The 20,644-nt window shown below is 35.5% G+C and overlaps 2 long non-coding RNA genes across 2 annotated transcripts in view; one reads left to right on the top strand and one right to left on the bottom strand.

Annotated features, from left to right (window-relative positions):
- The window catches only part of LOC135222623 (uncharacterized), a 243,414-nt gene that overhangs the window by 182,517 nt on the left and 40,253 nt on the right, over window positions 1–20,644 (bottom strand). The gene's annotated exons all lie outside the window — the stretch shown is intronic.
- On the top strand, window positions 1,817–8,576 carry LOC135223216 (uncharacterized). The gene is made up of 3 exons (XR_010316422.1): window positions 1,817–2,192; window positions 5,964–6,027; window positions 8,456–8,576. It is a non-coding gene; the product is annotated as an uncharacterized LOC135223216 (long non-coding RNA).

The raw sequence follows: 20,644 nt of genomic DNA, 5'->3' as shown, positions 1-20,644 counted from the left end.
GACAACTATGTTCTCTTATCTAAGAAGAAATGAGAGAGAGAGAGAGAGAGAGAGTGAGATTAGAGAGAGAGAGAGAGAGAGAGAGAGAGAGAGAGATATTCACGAATCAGACGAAGTCGCATGATATATTCACTATGAAAGATTTCAACGACGAAGAAGCTCACATCACTCTTTTTTTCGAATATTAAATAGATGAGAGATGAATTTGAAACAGAGATTAGAGCTCGCCTCAACTCGGTCTGCCAAACAAACGAGGCTGTTAGATTAGAATTGTATTTTGTTTGAGAGCTGAAAATAACAAAATTTAGCATTTTTTAACAAATTTTATACACATATGTTTATGTTTTACAGACGTAACTTAAGCAACGGTTTGAAATTTGGCGGTGACGAATGACTTATCACTTATAATTCCCCTTCAAATTTTGACAGGGGTTATACTACAGCAAGAGTTGCTATATGCTGATTACTCTTGTAGCGGCTTAGCGGCGAAAGCCACTTTTTATCATTGTTACTAACCAGAAAACGTTCGAATCCTACCAGCGACGAAACAATCATCAATTAGAATTCCCTCCTGGGTTGTTGGCTAATTGGATATTAAACGATAATTGTGGCTTAATAATTGTGCATTTTGAAAATTCACGCATGTGTGATTATGAGTGAAAACTCATAATCAGCCTAGTATTACAAACTTACCTATTGGCTAATGTCAGCGGCGGTTTGATATCAATTCTATGCACAGAACCTAAATTCGACAGGTATTATGTACAGTGGAGTTGATATCAACTTGATGTCTCACCGGTCAGAGGCCATGCCTAACGTTATTCTAAACCAGGTGATGGTTTGAGTCCTGGCGGTGACGAAGTACTTAGGTCTTGCGCGTAAGTTCCTGATTTACATATAGTGAAATTGATATTAAACGATGTTTAGGCTTAATATTTGTGAATACATTTATATATAAATAAATATATATATATATATATATATATATATATATATATATATGTGTGTGTGTGTGTGTGTGTGTGTGTGTGTGTGTGCGTGTGTGTGTGTGTGTGTGTAATACTATAATGCCCTTTTAACTTTCCCAGAAGTCAAGGGGACATTGTGGTTGTTACAACTGCATACTCGAGTCTCCTCTTAAATGATGTAAGATTTAATGATGCGGTTCCATAATTAAAGGAGCCCATGCACTTCCTTACATCTGAGTTTTCTCAAAACAAACGAGCACTATGTAATACATTTTGTGTCATTGTCTGGCAACAGCGAGGTCTGGTGACGTTTGCGGTTTCAATTTTGATCCAGTAGGGTGTGACTGGAGTTCAATAAAATTAGAAATAGAATTATCACATTGAATATATATATATATATATATATATATATATATATATATATATATATATATGTATATATATATATATATGTGTGTGTGTGTGTGTGTGTGTGGCGAATCCCCAAGACAGACTTTGCTTTGTTTTTAGAACAGAATGTAATGCTTCTTTTAATACCACGAACCTTAACTTGAGCAAATATTTGTATTGTGAATTTTTATTAATTATACATATGCATATGTAACTACAGCGCACAAGAACACCTGAATACCTCAAACATTACAAACTCCAAGGCTATGTTCTCATCAGTCCAGGCCATCAGTAACATGCATTAAAAACAAATAGAAGTTTGAAATAGACAATTCTCTACAAATTGGTAACTTTTCCTCAGGAAAACCGTGCGCGCGCAGACCGGTAACGTCACGGTTTCCCTGGTGCAAAAGCGAATAAATGATCTAATAATCGCAGTTCGATTGTGATGGTGCTAGTGAAGGGGTGTCGTCTTTTCTTTTGATTCTTTTTCGGGCCCTTTGGCGTATTGCAGCAGTACTTGAATGTGGTGGAAGTTGAGGACTGAGAACAGGACTTGACAGGAACACAGGGCTAAAAACAAGGGCTGCGTGAGGTTTCCCAGTGTCACGGAATGCGAAAGGAAACAAGCATTCATATATGGCTCAAATGCGTTCTACCTTCTCTGCTCGCCATGTTTACCCTTCTCGAGTGACGAAAGCGTTTGGTTGAAAATTACTAAATATCGGTTTTGGAAAGGACCTAGAGCTATTGCAGACACACACAAGGGGAGGGATATCGAGTACATCAACTGAAGGGTATAAACACACTGGGAAGAAACCACAGCGAGTGAAGGTGAGTTCAGTGCCCTTACAACTGAAGCCATTGAGAGGCCAACCTGTGTGTTTAGAATTCCCTTAATGGGGCAGCTTTTATTGATTCAAAAATACATTGATAACATGTTTATTTCAAAACCGCCAAAGACCAGGTGTACGTTTTATTTTGAAAGCACCGAAGACTGGGTGTACGGCAATATTTATAGGCTTAGTTTTCAACGTCTCGCCCGTTCACGTTATGGGAATATACTTGTGCAACTGTAGTACAATATAAAATGTGAGAAATCTGCTAAGACGAAGGAAAACCAAGTCTAGAATATCCATGTTATATTCAATGTAAGAATATAATTATGTCAGACATGTACCATGTGCCTATATATTATATATTATAGATATATATATATATATATATATATATATATAATATATTTATATATATATACTATATATATAGATATATATATATATATATATATATGTATATATGTAAGTACAATACAACACATTCTACATATATCAAGGGATGGTATTTCTAGACAAAATAGATAAAGGAGTGTCTTGATAACTACTGAAATATAGGCTAGACACTTGATTTCAACACGACACCTATCGTAAAAGGAATATTTTCAATTGCTCTTACAAGGTGCTTTTAAAACCTACTCTTTTGAGTTAGACCTAACCTACTTGGGCTTATGATTTTACCTGCGTACATTTTAACCACTTAGTAAATGTTTACTAATATATTATCTTTTAATCACTGTCGTCACATGCTCTCGTTATATCAAACTTATCCTTCGGAATAATGAGGTACAGTCACTCATTCCCAAATTCTCTTGTTAACCGTCACCGTAGCCTGAAAGAACTCGCCAAGTAGCATTCCTCGAGGAGAGAAATTTGTGACTTTCCGACCGTTCCGAAAACTTTCTGGATTATAATTATGTTCTGAGTGTTTCGGGAGCACGTGGTGTTTGCAGCACTGTTGTCAACGGTCAATTCAGAATGTTTAGTTTGGTGTGTTGGGGTAAATAGCTAAACTTAGTGTATTGGGGAAATAGCTAAACTGGTAACATTACGCGCAACCAATGTTTTTCTTGGGTGTTGAGTTTATTCTCCATATTTACGACAGTTTTCACTATTTTTCTAAAGTGTTTGTATTCTCAAAATGTATCTTGGGACGGGTGTCAACGGAGGCACCTAGAATGGGTATAGCATGTTTCGTTCCATCTCCACTCACCGACGTAGGCTTTAGGTAGATAGCAATCGTATCGCATCCCTCGATTGGCTGAAATCAAAGTTTCCGATGTTGTAGGCTTACAGTGATAGAGATGCAAACTGTTTCTCGAGTGATACATCCGAAGACTTACATATTATATTTAAAGAACCGTCACGCCTTTTTATATATATCACAAACTTACCAATTTATACCGATGAAATAACGATACAAGCGCATGAGGGACGAGCTTGTATCAAATATATACACAGATCAAACACAAACAACAATAAGTTTTCAATGGTTATGTTTAAATGACATTTTATTAAATTCATGCATGTAAATTACACTAGTAGGTTAATATTCGGAACAACATGGAATATGGATGTCTGTGAGGCTGTCACTTGCTTGCGGGGGGTGAATGAAACGGCCACTGTTGCATTGGCTGGAAGGGAAATTCAGATAATGATAGCAATGGCATTGTCGTTTCTATTCAGAATAATTTGAATACTTGTGTAATTATTTTCTTGAGTAAACAAGTCATTATAATAGCTCAGCGATTGAGTATTTTCGGTACTAAATAGCCAATTAACTAGTCGAACGAAATTTTGAAATCCCGTTCAATTCCCATCCTTAGTTGATGACATACAACGGCATAAAGGCAGCCACACACAATTTTTATATATATATATATATATATATATATATATATATATATTATATATATATATAAATATTGTTGGGCTTTTGGACGAGACTTAGGTAGAATAAAAGATAAAGGTTACAGTAAAAGTTAATATTTACAAAATTGGAACGAATATATAATTAATAGAAGGCCAGTGAAATGAAATATCAGACGAACCGGTACCATAGGCCCATGCTTCATATTCTAGCGGTAAACAGTATTAATTATTTTTCTGTTTACGGACGTAGATATCACTTCAGTATCATGTTAAAGTTATTCTTGATATATGCATGCTGTGAAACTACATAAAATGAATATTGAATAATAGGAAAATCTTGTGATTTGAAGTTTGTGTGCATATGTCTAATTGTAGCCTGGGCCATGATATAAATCATAATTATTGAAAGCTCCTCGTTCGTTTGAGGTGAGTAAACTGTTTGATACATGTTCGTGTTTTGTGTGCTTGTGCTGATATATAAACAATACAAAGCGGTACGTATAAGATATACCTATGTATAAGAATTTGCGAGGGGTCTTTGTTTATTTAAGCATTCAAATATTTTACCGAAGAAATTATTTAATATTTATCACAAGAAACTAATAATATCGGGAACTTTTTATTGGTCAGTCAGTCAGTCGCGTACATATGCTTAAATTAAGGTTATCTTTTCATATACACATTTGTGTAAGTATTCGAGGAGTCATAGAGCATCCTTCAAATTGATTGTCAAATCCACACTATCACAACACTGGAAGGTTTCGTATAATATCCGGGTTGCAGATATGAACGCTCTATAACTGCCATTCGAAGAGCGGCATGGCTTAAGGGTCTGGACACACGAGCGCTATTTTGGAAGCATTACTGAGGATCAGCCAATAATGGTTAGCTCATCATGCATGCTGTCCAAGTTGGATGTGTGACATGCTTGTCCCTTTTATATATTTTCTGCTTCCGTCTTGCCATTCCAGTCTGCGAACATTTCCATCCATATTTCAGTCTAGCACTTAGCTTATATTTCTCGGTTGTTATAATCGTTCAGCTTATATTTCTCGGTTGTTATAATCGTTCATTTTGACATAATATAATGCCTGCTTGCTTTCAGCTTCACAAATAAATTTGTCCATATCTCTGGCGCCGTCTCTTATGGTGCTGGCATAGCTTGGCATTTGGGCCCTGGTACTGTTGTAGAGGAGCCCAGAGGTCTAGCCTATCTGGTGCCCTCCTAGCAACTGGGTCATTGCCATCTAGATACTGCGTCCCATCAACGTCTCGTGTAGTGAGGCAAAGCGTTACTAGCGCTGCGCTAATAACGTCGACACCGAAATTAGAAAATCCTTACGCCCATGTAACGCGTCCCAGTAACACTTGTGTAGTCCAAATTTTCAGTTGAAAAGCATTGGAAGATACAGAAGACAGCGTCGGTTGGCGTCAGCAACGCGACGTTTTTAGCACTCGTGTATCCAGAGTTTTAAGGCTTCCGATAACTTGAAGTAATGTTATATTGTTTAAGACTTGAGGGGTTTGTACAGGACTGACTGAACTAAATTGCTGATACCTACTTTGTTGTAGCATTCCAAGCAATAGAAAAAGTACGGCCCAAAAGATCTTTTATATATTATATATGTGTGTATATATATATATATATATATATATATATATATATATATATATATATATATATGTATATATATATATATATATATATATAAATAGGTGAAATAGGAGTAAAAACCTCGGCGTAAATCAAAATAGGTTTGGTTGCAAAAAATGCACAGTGTTCCTGTAAAAATTCATGAAGCAAGTGCTCAGTTGGCATTTCAAAGTCCTATCCATGTGTTATTTGAAATGGTAACCTGCACTCTTACATTAAAAAAAAAAAATGATTTCATTTCAGGACTGTCCGTCATGTTGGGCCACTGACGCTTGCTGCCGGGAACCTCACTAAGCTGCATCCTAAGGTAAATGCATTGTTATTCAAACTGTATTTTTGCTGTGGTACGTAATGCAAGAAAACGTTGATGTAGCAATTAATATTCATACTGTGAACACATATTCAGGCTGTATATTTCACATGAGGACTAATAACGATGAAATCGGTTGAATTCGTTAGCGCTATCCCGAAAAACTGGTCATAAATTGACCTGTTAGTGGAATTTTAAAGTAGAATTTTACCCTCCCATGTAAAATCAGAGATTGTCTGCTCTTCTGTCAAGTTACAAAGCTTTAGACTGAAAAACACTAGAGTTTGCTATCTTGTAGAAAACTATTTTTTTACATCAACGATAATTTGCTTTGATGGCGTTAACGAAAGTGAGTAGAAATATATGTATAGCTTGAGTTGTCTCTTTTCTATAATTTTATGTTTCACACCAGTAACCTTTGCATGATGAACGTTGTTTTTAAAGATGATTTTTCGTTTTAATTGATATATTGTGATTATCAGTTACACTGCATATTATGTTTTTTAAGTTTTTTTATGTGTCGTGGTGCTAGTGTATATATATATATATATCTATATATATATATATATATATATAAGATATATATATATATATATATATATATATATAATACATAATATATATATTTTTAATATATGCGTATAATATATATATATATATATATATATACATATATATATATATATATATATATATATATATATCTCTATATATATATATATCTATATATATTTATTTTTATTATATATATGTGTGTGTGTGTGTGTTTGCGCACGCGTGCGCTCGGGCTTTTGTACACATTTGACATTTAAGTAATTGTTATGGTCCTAGTATATATATATATATATATATATATATATATATATATATATATATATATATATATATATATTCATTACTAGCACCATATTAATTATTTACCGTATTAATATGTAATATGCATACATACATATATATATATTATATATATATATATATATATATATATATATATATATAAAGGCAAATTCCACGAAGGAAAGTGAAACAGTGGAATGGTGCCGGGCCCTTCGACTTTGCAGTCCTTTGCTTAGCAGACTGATAGAAATATAAAAATAAATTTACTAAGGAAGCTCGTATAATTGACAGATGGGGATTATAACAGAATAGATGTAGAGATCCGGACGGTTCCACCGGGTCCAGTTTCCTAAGCGATAAGGGTTTGTGGGAGGATTTGTGTTGGTAGCCCTGACAAGGAACTTAAATCGGAGTCCTGGGCTTCTTTATGAAATAAAGATCCTTATATGTTAATAATATAAGATCAGCAAATTAATTCCTTGTACTGGACGGACGCAAAAACAAATGCAAGGAATAAAAATTACCTTAGTTAATGAATTAAGAGAGAGTGTATTTCCACTTAATTATGTGAACTGCATAACCCAACCTTTCGAAGACTAAGTATATATTTATAAGGCATTTGAAGTCAATCCAAATTTTCCCAATATCTTCTTATAAGATGTCTAGACTAAGTTTATTAATCAAAACTATACAAAGTTTGTCCAAATATAAGAGAAGCACTTAAAACTCCTCAAACCGCCACCCTTAAAAGTCCAGGTCTGTAAAGTCATGGATTGGCAGCACTCATTTATTGGATGGATAGTGTGTGCGTGTAACTGATACAGTAGGTCGCTAACAAGGCTATTGAGTCGTTTAGCAGATTTGTGTACCTTCTGATCGTCGTCCTGTAGGGATGACGCCTGTTGTACAACTGCTCTGTTTTTCTTCCCTTCTGTATTTTGTCTCACTGAAGTTTGGGTCTGGGAATATCTTCAGTTATGTTTATCCTCTGCGATTCAATGTATTTCTCAGAATATCAAGTTACCTAGATGAATGTTGCATTGACATGCGATGCTTGTCCTAATGTAAGATTTCTTTAATCTTTGTGATAAAATGCTGTATTTAGAGGGAATACATATTTTCTCTATGCACAGTGTCTGTTTCTACATTGCTTTTAAAAGTACGGGAAGTGAACATGCAATCATCCCTGCGAACAGTTGTGTCTGTTACTTTAAATGAAAGATGTTCATACTTTTATTTGTATGTCGCTATGTGAAGAAGTGCCTGTTTGGTGGCTAGAATTTGGGCTTGTTATTATTTTCAGTCCCAACTGCACACAAAAAGTGAACTTAAGGTTTGATGCATAAATTTAGTCTAGACATCTTATTAAAAGATATTGGGAAAATTTGGATTGTCTTCAAATACCTTATGGATAAGTCTTTGAAAGGTTGGGTAATGTAGTTCACATAATTAAGTGGAAATACACTTTCTCTTAATTTATTACCCAAGTTAAATTTTGAATCTTTGCTTTTATTTTCGCGACCACTCCAGGTGCAAGGAATTAACTTGCTGACCTTATATTGTTGATATATAGGTTTCTTTATTTCAGAAAGAAGACCAAGGCCCTGAATTACCTGTCTCATCAGGGCTATCAACACAAATCCTGTCATAAACCCATCTCGCTCAGGAAACTGGACCCAGTGAAATTGTCCAGAACTGTAACTAGAATCCAACACAGTGGAAGAATCAAAGGAAAACCAAAGCAAGAGCAAATATTTAAGAGCTGTTTCAAAAGATTAAGCCCAGCAGGGAAGGGTCAATTCAAAGATTATACAAGGAAAGAGACTGACCACTAAAAAATGACCTTTGAAAGAATATGATGATTACTTAAGTTTATAAAGGTTAAACACTTCAATAATTCTCGTTTTGGTAAACAATAAAAATTTTAGCTAAGTGAACATTTTCAAAAAATATATGAAACACAAATACATAAGAAATATACAGAAGGTAACTAATTAGTAATTAAGTCAGCGATTTTATCGTTAAGGTCATTCTTGAACCTGTACCAATACAGGGGTCCAAATCATACATACCAGGGCTAAGGTTAAAATTACAATTGGAAGTTAGTTGTATAATAGCAGATTCTAGAAGATTTCGTGAAGAGAAATCTGTTGGTCTGGCAATCACTGAACTTTCTGTCCAATTTACTTTGGATGTTTGCTCAGTTTTGTCAGCATACTTATGCTATTAAGTTTTTACTTCTAAATCCTTACTGGATTGACGATATAAAAAGAGCAGGCCAAGCATGGAATTTTATATATTATGTATAAGCTTTCTGTATGGCTATTTTTTCATTAATATTCCTCTTAGTCTCTTGTTATAGGAAAAGATTTGGTTGACATTAAAAGACTTCAACAGTGATCTTATAATTTTAGATCCACTAAAATAAGGCAAGCTACGGGTGTTCTTATGGAGTTTCTTTCTTCATGTTACTTTCACTGTAAAATTTGTTGTGGGCTTTTTTATAAGAAATATCTAGTATATGTGAAAGGCAAAATAAAGCTGTTGCTATTTTTCTTATGTATTCATTTTCTTGATCCAAATACGTTGGACTGACAATGTGCAATGCTCGTAAAAACAAAGAATAAAGTGGATATTTTTATGTTAAATAAAAATGGGTTTAAGCTAAGTTGTTCGTTGGTCTCCTATAAGAAATGAATTTGCATTGAAATTGTTCTCTATGTATTTAAATCCTAAGAAAGGGAGGTAATTATCTTTTCTAATTCTAAAGTAAACTTAGTAGATGGTACTGGTTATTCAAATTAGAGAGTAAATCATTAACATCAATACCAGCAGGCAAAGCAGTTAAAATATCATGGGCAAGCATATGCTGGCAGAGGTGACTTATGAAGTGCGCTAGGAAGCCTAGTGTAAAGTCACCTTTAGCTTTCCTTATTTTAGTGGTTTTGAAACCATAAAATCATTGTTATTATCTTTTAATTTCAACCTGGTCTTTTCCTATAGTCCAAGAGCATTAGTGAATATAGCCCCAAAACCTGGACATAACTTGTAACAAGCTTATTTTTTCAGGATAGATGCAGGAACATGCACAGAATGACGTACTAAAAGTCACCCTGATATCCCCCTTGTGCAACCTTTTAAATCAAAGATGGCGTACAAAATGGCTGCCATTTTCCATATTTTGCATAATTTTGCTTCCAGACAAGATATAAGCATAAACTTGGTGTCTATCCCTATGTTTTCAGGTACAAGGAATATAATAAAATATGTATACAGAAGATCAACAGCTTATAAGTAGCGCCTCAGTGGCGTGGTCGGTATGGTGTTGGCTGTCCACCTCATTGGCTGCGAGTTTGATAATTGGGCGTTCTACGGAGTGGTGAGAGATGTGTATTTCTGGTGATAGAGGTTCACTCTCGGCGTGGTTCGGAAGTCATGCAAAGCCGTTGGTCCTGTTGCTGAATAACCACTGGTTCCATGCAACACCATACAAACAAACTAACAGCTTGTATGTAGCATAAGCCAAGATTGCGCCCAATATGGTCACCTTTTTTTTAAATATTCTGAGCTTGAAATATGATACATATATATTTTAAAGAGTGGAAAATCCAGCAGATGCATACAAGGTCTTCACATAGCACTTCGTAACCATGACAAAAAAATGGGAAAACTATAAGTGTAATATGTCCGGCAAGTGGCTCTTCTGCAGCATTTTATCAGAACAGAAACTAGAAAATGCACCCCTATTGTGTGAGGGAAAGGATTCCCCACTTTCATGCAGCCAGGCATCTTAATTATATCAAATCTGCTCAGTTGTACGTTAGACAAAACCATACCAGAAGAAGAATACAGACTACTTACAGAGAAAGGTTACTTCACCATAAGTTGTTGTGATTCTTTTTCGGATGGCAACTTCTCTGATCAAACAGTTGAGCACTTCCTGATGAAATCGCTGAAATGCTCGCAAGGAATGACTCTTGGTCGAGGCATCACAGACAGTACTTTAACAAAGTGGGTACTCGCACTTTCTTTCTTTGCTCCTATATGTGATGCACTGGAACAGTTCACAGGCATCCCAACTAGTACATCAGAGCAGCATAAAGACCTTCACCAAATTAGTATGGCAAGATCCCCCATTTCTTTGCACGATGGCTACAAGCTCATTCACCTTTTCCTGGATACGATCCAGATCTTCTGGTGTCTGTGTCAACTGGAATTGTCACTGATACATCTGTGAATTGTGATATTGCTGTAGAGTTTGGTTAGAAGGCAGCACCTGACATGTCAGGGAAGAAGTTTACAAGCAACACTCTACACCACAATGTCAAGGTGAACCCAATTGGTTCAAAAGATAGAACAGTCAAGATCATCGGTCAGCAGGTGGAAGTTAATCCAACTCAATTATTCAATCAGTTAACATGTGTCCTGAATAATAGCTCTGAGATGGAAACATTTTTGGTTTATGAACTTGCTCCTCAGCCACCTTCCTTCTTTAAATATGGTATAATGCGCAAGCCAGCAAAGAAGGCCCTAGGTGATGTCCTAAATCATGTAGCATGAATGCTAATTTGCCAGAGAATGGACTCTTTGTCTTGGATGGTGGTCATCTGCTTCAGTCAGTTGTTTGGCCACAACCATCTATTTATGCTGGTGTCTGCCAGACCTAAATCTAATATGTCCTCAGCCATTTTGGAGCTCAATCCACAATGGTTTTTGATGGAGACGACAATGTGACTTCCACAAAAGGTTGCTGAATAGACATGGAGAGTCCAAGATTGTATTTCTAGTGATATAATTTTTGAGGAACTATGCCAACAACCACAAGTCAAACTGCATTCCTGGCCAACAGCAACAATAAGAAAAGACTCATTCAAATGCTTCATGAAAAGATGAAAGCAGATGCGGACATGTTAATAGTTTCAACAGTTATATCTGTTGCAGATGCAGAATAGACTTCAGTTACCTTTGTTAGGACATATACTGATCTGCTTGTTATGTTAGTTGCTTGAGCAAGCAATTCTACAGATATGTACATGTTATGCCGCAGCAATCCTGCCATAGGAGGTACCAAAAATTAATTAATGTCTGTATGCAGTGACAGGCTGTTATACAGTGTCAGCAATTTATTGTCAGGGAGAGTCAAAAGCTTTCAAGATGGTATGAAAGAAAAGTGAAAATGGCTCTCTCGATACATTAATGAAGAGTGGACGCACCCATGACAAGGTGAAACAAGCTGGAGAAGACTTTATTCTGCAACTTTATGAAGCCAGCAATTACAGTCTCTCAACATACCGCATGTCTCACACTACAGAAATGGATGGGCAACAGTCTGAATCCAACAGAGTGGGGATGGGGATTTCAAGATAGAACACTTGTCCCACTAGAAATGGACATTCCAGTTGCCCCTAAAACAATACTTACAATGGTCTCATGTGGATGTAAACCACAGGGATGCAGTAACATGATGTGCAGCTGCAAGAAGCTAGGCCTTTTTTGCACATCAGTTTGCAATAAGTGCATCAGCCATTCATGCAATAATACTGCTCCACCACTTATAATCAATGATGAAGAGGAAGAGAAGACATCAACTCTTGGTGTAACATCACTGAAAAATTAAGTTTTTGTATAAAGGTAGATTAAGTTGATTATGCATATAAGGTGACAAACTTTGGACCCCACAACAATCAAGTTAATTGTTTTTCTTCAACCCAAATATGTGTGGTCAGATATTCATATTCATTTTTGTTGAAATTGTGGTTAATATAATTTGGAAATTTGTGGGCATTTTGTTTCCATTTTGGTAACAAAAATGAGTTTAGCTATATGAAAGTTCCTGATCTTCTAGACATACATTTTATTGACTGCTTGCACCAGTAAACACATGTTTAGGCACCAAACTATGTTTATACCTTGTCAGGAAGCAAGGATAGCGTTAACCTTAATGGATGGATTGATCCTCGGGAGTAGTAATAATAGGTTTGGGTTGGTGGACGGATTAATTCTGAATTCTGCAGTTAAACAATATTACGCACCATCGATTTGGAAAGAATCAGGCGGGAAAGAGGTGCCAATACTTTTATAACCCTTAAATTCACTTATGGCAACTTTTTTTACAAACTAAGATCAGGAGTGTGGGTGTCACAGGACTTCAGTAGTGGTTGTGACTTGAAGCGGGAAATGTTCTGTCTCTCTCTCACATGACATCTTTTTAAAATTTGCTCCTAAATATACCAAGGGGTTGCTGTTGTTATTTTCTTGTCTTTTACGATAGTATGTCTGTTGTAAATTAATTGTACAAAGAAAATTGCAGATAAATATTAGAAAAAACATATAAAAGTAAAAAAAAAATACTGAATCTTCGTTCTCGGTAAATGTACATAAATAGTTTTTAACAAAATATGCTAAGAATTTGTTACTGCTTTTATTTCTTATCTGTTTTTGATATTGTGGGAGCAGTAATTGCAATTTAAAAAAAAAAAACAAAAAAAAAATTTTGTATATTAGAAAAAACACAACAGTTGGTAAAATTTACGATTGTCTTGCAAAAGAGGCTCCACAAGGGGTTGTAAATAGTCATTTTCAAGTTCTCGTGGAAGGTAGGGAAAATATTTTAGAATTCTTTTCCCTTTACCATGTATATTTGTCTATCTTCCTCTTTCCATTAACGTTTTTTTTTAGTAAATTGGCCGACCTCAAAGTTTACCTGGCCTGAGGAGCTGCATATCGATATATTCATCCGTTCACTAAGGGTTGAAATGAAAAATATGGTGGCCACATTGGGCGCCATCTTGCTTTATGTTAATTATAAGCAGTTGATCTTCAAGGGATATGTATTTTTTTAGATTCCTTGTGCCTAAAAATATTAGAATAGACAAAATTTGTATATGTTGTGTACAAGCAAAGTTATGCTAAAAAATGGGGGATCATTGAAATGAAGGCCATTTTGGACGCCATCTTGGTTTTTCAAGGTTACACAAGAGTGATTGCTGGGGAATTTTACGATGTGATTTTACACCTAGTTCTGCACCTATACTGCAAAAATCAGCTTTTTACTAGCTAAAATGTCCCAGGTTATAGCCAATACTCTTAACCTACTATAATACACTAACAAGAAATTTAATGAAAAATAGCGGTAGGAGGAAAGGAGAACATAATATATAAAATTCCATCCTTGGACTGCTCTTCATTTTTATGTCAGTCACTCCAGCAAAGGATTTAGAAGTACGAATAAAATAACAATGATTGTGAAAACTGGGTCAAACATCCAATGAAATATTCATTCATTTAATCAGGGGTTTTCAACCTTTTATCCACCTTTTACCCTTTATTTCGGGCATTTGTAATGTCCGTAATGTTACCCCCTTCACTTTGTATAACGAGTAGTACCGAAAGGAAGTTAGATAACTCCTGACATAACCAATAATATTGTAAACATAAAGAATATAAAAAATAAAGACAATTTGTATGTAATTATTTACCTTTGATTATGTAGTAGATTTGCAAGGTTATGGTACTGAGCTAACAAAAAAACAAAATGCATTATTACATCATCTGCAAAGGTGTCAAAAATAATAAATGGCGAAACTGTTTTTCATTAACTCTCCTAGTTGGCCGAGGAGCAGTTTTTTGCTAAAGCCCATTGAAGGCCAGCATCTACCATTCATTCGAGTGCCAGGGGTAGCATATGTAAGTGTTTACATAATAAAAAATAGGAATGTTAGTCCATATATATAAAAGTCTAAACTAAAGAGGTCAACCAGATTGCTTGCAGGAATGTGATCAGACTAGAGACGCTAAAGATGACGTTATACAATAAGTATGTAGGCTAAAGATAACATCCGTCACCTGTAGTCATTCAATTGTTTATAAACATTAGTCCAAGCTCCCTGCTTGAGACAACTACCCACCCCCGACCTATTATTCAAACGGCCTACGTGATCTGTAGCGTGTCTCATTCGATTGTGTGTTCGTATGAAACTATGTCATTGTATGTATGTTCATATGTTCGACCTACTGTCTGTTCCTTCATAACTTGTAACAGAGATGGTAGACAGGCAGAACAGAGTGAGCTATCGTCTTTAGAAGACCTGTACCTCTTTACCTAAGCTTATCATGTAGAGGAATAGGATTAGCCATCATCATTGGCAGAAGCGATCAAGCTATCGTTATTGGAAGACTTGTACAATCATCCCTGATCTTCATCATGTAAAACTTCAGAAAATTATACTATTTTTAATACCTTGTGTTTTTCTACAAGAACCTCACCGAACCATGAGTTTACACATCGTCGTAAAGATAATACCGACTTCGTAAGTGATCTACAAAACCCCAGACACTCCATTGAAGATGGAAGTGCAATACCAACCGACTTAGCGTATAAGATTATCGCTAGTCTAACATTACCTCATAGGGGTCGCCTTATCATACAAGGCACAAGCCCTAATATTGGTGGCCAGCGGACCAGAAGAACTCTACAACGTCCTACGAAGAAAAAAACAGAATAATAAATCGTGAAGTCAACGACGACGAAAGCAGCAGATTCTTCAAGCAACCTAGTATCATCATTAGTGAGCGACTTCAAAAACAACAAGATTCGTCAAGCAAATTAGTATCATCGTTAGTGAATAACTTCAAGAAACAAAATCGACGTGTCCTTTTCCTACGGCAACGGAAGCTTCGTCTCTCATTAGAATCATTCAAGAAAACAATCGTTAGTGAGCGTTTCCGGCACTGCAAGAAACAATCCGAACGGCCTCTGCAGCATCGGATTTTCAAGGGCTCGAATCATCGAAACAACGCGCACGGGGGAAACTGAAGCCAAACCAGGTCGTCCACTAAATAGAGAAGGAGGAACAAGGCCGTGTGTCGTTATCGGAACACCGTGACTTCCCACAAAAGCAAGCTAAGTACAATTTTTTTATTCATTTGGAGTAACTTTGAGTGTTTCCTTTGCAGGTCGAATTTCGTTATTCCTGTGGCTGAAGTTACGAGACATTCTTAATCTTACTTTTTTATTTTTTTACAGAAATTATCTATATCATTGAGATTTCGCTACTGCGAGTTTTTTATCTTTGAGTGTCTGTTTCCAGAAGTTCTACTGAAATATTCATAATCATATACTATGTTAATTTTATCATTTTGGGTGATTATTAATCCCTTACGTAACAAATCATATTAAACAGTGAATATGCGTTTACGCAGTGGACGTCTGTATTTATACAGATGCATGGATAGGGTCGTTAAGCACCGTAGTGATTAGAAAACACACAAAAAACAAGTGGAACACGTACAAATCTATATAAATTAGAGGTAAACACTATTTCGGGTCATGACAATAAATGCTCCTTTGCAAAGTCCCGATCGCAGTTTTAGCCTTGAGTTTTTTGAGTTATATAAAATATCGAACCTCAATGACTCAACTCAACTTTAAAATATGGCTGGATTGCAAGGAATAACATGTCTGTAAAAACTTTCATCAGGCTAAATGCGCTGACCAGGATCCCTCACTATTTCAAATTTTAGCAAAGAATGAAGTACAAACAGTTAATATTGTATGCAGTAGTGATAACTTGTTTTATTAGTAATCGCTCAGTTCCTAATAGTTCGTCATTCATTGCTTTATACGTAACCAGCAACATAATGCTAAAAAAACACAATACGTTGCCGATGGTAATAAAGAGAAGATCCTAATTATTACAAAAGAAAATAAAGAAACAGTAGCCTTTCAGAATCAAACAAGCAAACTCGGTTACTGTGTCACCTATCAAGCGGTCAAGGTTAGTCAAAAAAACTGCCGAAGTGTTCAAAGCATAGCAAATTCCACACAATAAGCGACTCTAGCAGAGTGGGGAAAAAGCGATGTTTGGTTCATACCAATATCTTTTTTGAATTAAAAAGAAAAAAAAGGATTTTTCCTATAAAACACACGACCGTATAAGTAATCAGACAGGTTTTTTCGTTTTAATTTTAATACATTAAGTTATAATAAATACTGGTGGATTAAGCCCAACTGTACGCGCCGTAAAAATTAGAAATCTTGTTTTATTTCTTTTGAGATTTCGTAATGATATCTATTTATTTTTATAATTATGGATATTTTACGAGTCATCATAGACCTGGATAGGTTCACTCATTGTTAATGCCATGGATCAAAAAAGTTTGTACAGCTGACTCTTTTGAATTCCAATTTATCAGCGAATTCATGTGGTTAAGTCTGGTCTAAATGGCTCTCTTCCCTCCCCTGTATTTGGATGTTGTCTGAATTACTTTGCCCTTGTGACAAGTATAATTTAACTTGCAGGCTGATTAATGGAACCTGGTTACAGTATCCTGCAGTATGGAGAGTTTCACATCGCAACTTCAAAAAATCGTTCGTCGCAGCGGACGACTACAGTCAAGTAACAACCGCCTACAATGTGAAAGGAATTTCATGGACTTCTTCGACCGACACCGTATCTCGTCGTTAATCTCGTTTTAATGCGGAATGCTCCGGCGGCTGTCGGAATCGACTACGAATGGGACATACTTCCGACAATTACGACCCGAAGGATATTCAACTCTACTTTGCTGGCGAAGGACTCGTGCTGGGATGATCTATTCATCGCGAACGTAATCGTGTAGCTTAGGATGCAGAGAATAAGTATGAGCGCAAAATGGAACGTTGGACCCCGCCCAGGGCCCAGCAAATTTTCCCCTTGTTTTAAAAAACCATTGAAAAAGGCCGTTTTCAGTGGCTATAGGTGGTTGTCTGGGAACTGTGTAATGGACGAAAAGTGGTTCGAAAGCTAGTTAAAAGTGAAGTAGTATAACCTCGGTCATGTATCCTATATATATAAAGTATCATGTATCCTATATCTATAAATGATCATAAATAACAGAATTGAAATATATCTTTGCGTGTACGCAATAGGAATCTCTTATATAAATGATCATAAATAACAGAATCTAAATATATCTTTGCGTGTACGCAATAGGAATCTATTTAAAGTGCACATATATTAATCATAATTATATGAATCCATATACATATGTATAAACAAATCAGGTAGCCTATAATCAATCTGTTACCTTATATCTTACCATTATCTTGCGTTATTTATGAGTTGTTATGAATTACTAATCAGGATATTAACATTTAGCATAAAATAAATTCACATCAATCAGCATAAACATTAGTTAATTTTATCAATTCATATTAGATATTTTTTATTCCAGTTATATGATTTTTATCATGTTAATCTTCATTCTATGCAATTATCAGAGTACATTAGTATTTTTCTGTAGCATAAGTATCTTGATGAGATGAAGTGAAAAACTGTATCAATTATATATCCGTGATCACTATTATTTACCAATATCATTGTTTTATATTTTATTACTTGAATCAATTCATGTACAATGAATTTTTATTTACTTATAATATATATATTCACATAGTGTCCTGTATCACATCCTATAAGTCAAATGCAAGTCAAGTTTGAGTAATATTCAGTAGTTGGTTTTGGTTTTGGGTAGCTGACCGAGCTAATGTAAGTGTTTACATAATAAAAATATGGAATGTTAGTCCATATATATAAAAGTCTAAAACTAAAGAGGTCAACCAGATTGCTTGCAGGAATGTGATCAGACTAGAGACGCTAAAGATGACGTATACAATAAGTATGTAGGCTAAGATAAACTGCCGTCACCTGTAGTCATTCAATTGTTTATAAACATTAGTCCAAGCTCCCTGCTTGAGACAACTACCCCGACCTATTATCAAACGGCCTACGTGATCTGTAGCGTGTCTCATTCGATGTGTGTTCGTATGAAACTATGTCCATTGTATGTATGTTCATATGTTCGAACTACTGTCTGTTCCTTCATAACTTGTAACAGAGATGGTAGACAGGCAGAAACAGAGTGAGCTATCGTCTTTAGAAGACCTGTCCCACCTCTTTACCTAAGCCTTTATCATGTAAGAGAATAGGATTAGCCATCATCATTGGCAGAAGCGATCAAGCTATCGTTATTGGAAGAAACTTGTACAATCATCCCTGATCTTCATCTGTAAAACTTCAGAAAATTATACTATTTTTTATACCTTGTGTTTCTACAAGAACCTCACCGAACCTATGAGTTTAACACATCGTCGTAAAGATAATACCGACTTCGTAAGTGATTCTACAAAACCCCAGACACTCCATTGAAGATGGAAGTGCAATACCAACCGACTTAGCTAGATTATCGCTAGTCTACATTACCTCATAGGGCGCCTTATCATACAAGGCACAAGCCCTAATACATATACCCCCTGACAGACCCTTGGCTTACCCCCTGGGGTACACGTACCCCAGATTGGAATCCCCTGATTTAAGTGAAAACTCTTACAGGATAAATTGGTTTCTTTTCACGAAATCTCTTAGAACCCGCTTTTAGGCAGCTTACTTCCAGTTGTGATTTAAAATTTACCTTACCCCTGGCATGTATTGTTTGGATCCCTGTATTAGTAAATGTTAAAAATGACCCTATAGATAAGATCACCTGACTCTATTACTATTAGTTACCTTATGTACATTTATATGTATTCGTATGTTCAATAAATATTTTTGAAACTGTCCACTGTGCAAAGATTGTTATTGTTTATCCACAGGAAAAATATTGCTTTGTTGCACTTTTATAAACACATTCAAGAAGCTTATTGAATGTGTTATCGTTTGAGTTTGAGTCAACTCAAACTTATCGTTTGAGTTGACCCTTCCCTGTTTCCGAGCTGTTGAGCTTAGTCTTGTTTAAAACCTTTTGATATTTGCCCTTGTTTTGGTAAGTTCTCTCATTCTTCAAGTGTGTTGGATTCCAGGTTCAACTGTTTTTTTTTTTTATATTCACCACCTTTCAATTGTATGAGCTTTCTTTGTAAACTTATTTTTATATTCCTATCAGTCTGCAAAGTGAAGGACAGTAAGTCGAAAGGCCTAGCACTACTCCATTGTTTTACTTTCATTTGTGGCATTCGATATTTTCGCGATTCAGTTATACATATATGTATACGTATATATCTATGTTCATCAAAAGGTATTATTACAAGCCTGGTTTCGAAAGCAAGATCATGTAAACTCCTCAGGCTTTTATTATGGACATCTCTGCCTCAGGGCTGCCGAAGTGTGGAAGTGGCGTCCCTAATACGGCTTATCTTGTCCACATTGTGATTAGGTGTGGACTGTGGAATGCACACGTAAATTTTTCCATGCTTTCTAATTAAAAAGTGTATGCTTGTTCAAATCTACCAATAAGTTATGAAAAATTTTTTACTATCCTATTTTGTAAGTCTCACACACAAATATCTATATAAATAACTTATTAGTATTATCCTTTTTAATTTTTGTGGATGCGTTTGGATGTTTATCAGATCCATGACGCTGACCTTTGATTCAACTGCAAACCAAGACCTAGATAAATCAGATCTTGACCGTACGAGCTGGCTCCAGCGCCAACCTCCCATCCGTTACCTAGACTAAATTTATTCTTAATATGTCCTCAACAAAATCTGTATTTATTCTTTTTCATAATGCTAGTGAGTATTCTTAATTTGCTAGTTGTGATGGTATATTTTCTTGAAATTTTTTTTAAATGCATACATAGGCTATATACTTTCATACTGTCATTTGGTAGCAAATTATTTTTCAGTGATGCGCTTTACAGCTTTGCCATACACATTGCAATTTTAATAAGTTTGGTTGTTCTACAACTACAGTGACATAAACTTTTGAAAGGAACGGGCTTTGGTGATTTCATAACT

Source organism: Macrobrachium nipponense, chromosome 8 (assembly GCF_015104395.2).
Source record: "Macrobrachium nipponense isolate FS-2020 chromosome 8, ASM1510439v2, whole genome shotgun sequence".
Taxonomy (NCBI): domain Eukaryota; kingdom Metazoa; phylum Arthropoda; class Malacostraca; order Decapoda; family Palaemonidae; genus Macrobrachium; species Macrobrachium nipponense.
Note: the sequence above shows the minus strand (reverse complement) of the source record. Positions and strands in the feature narration are given on the sequence as shown.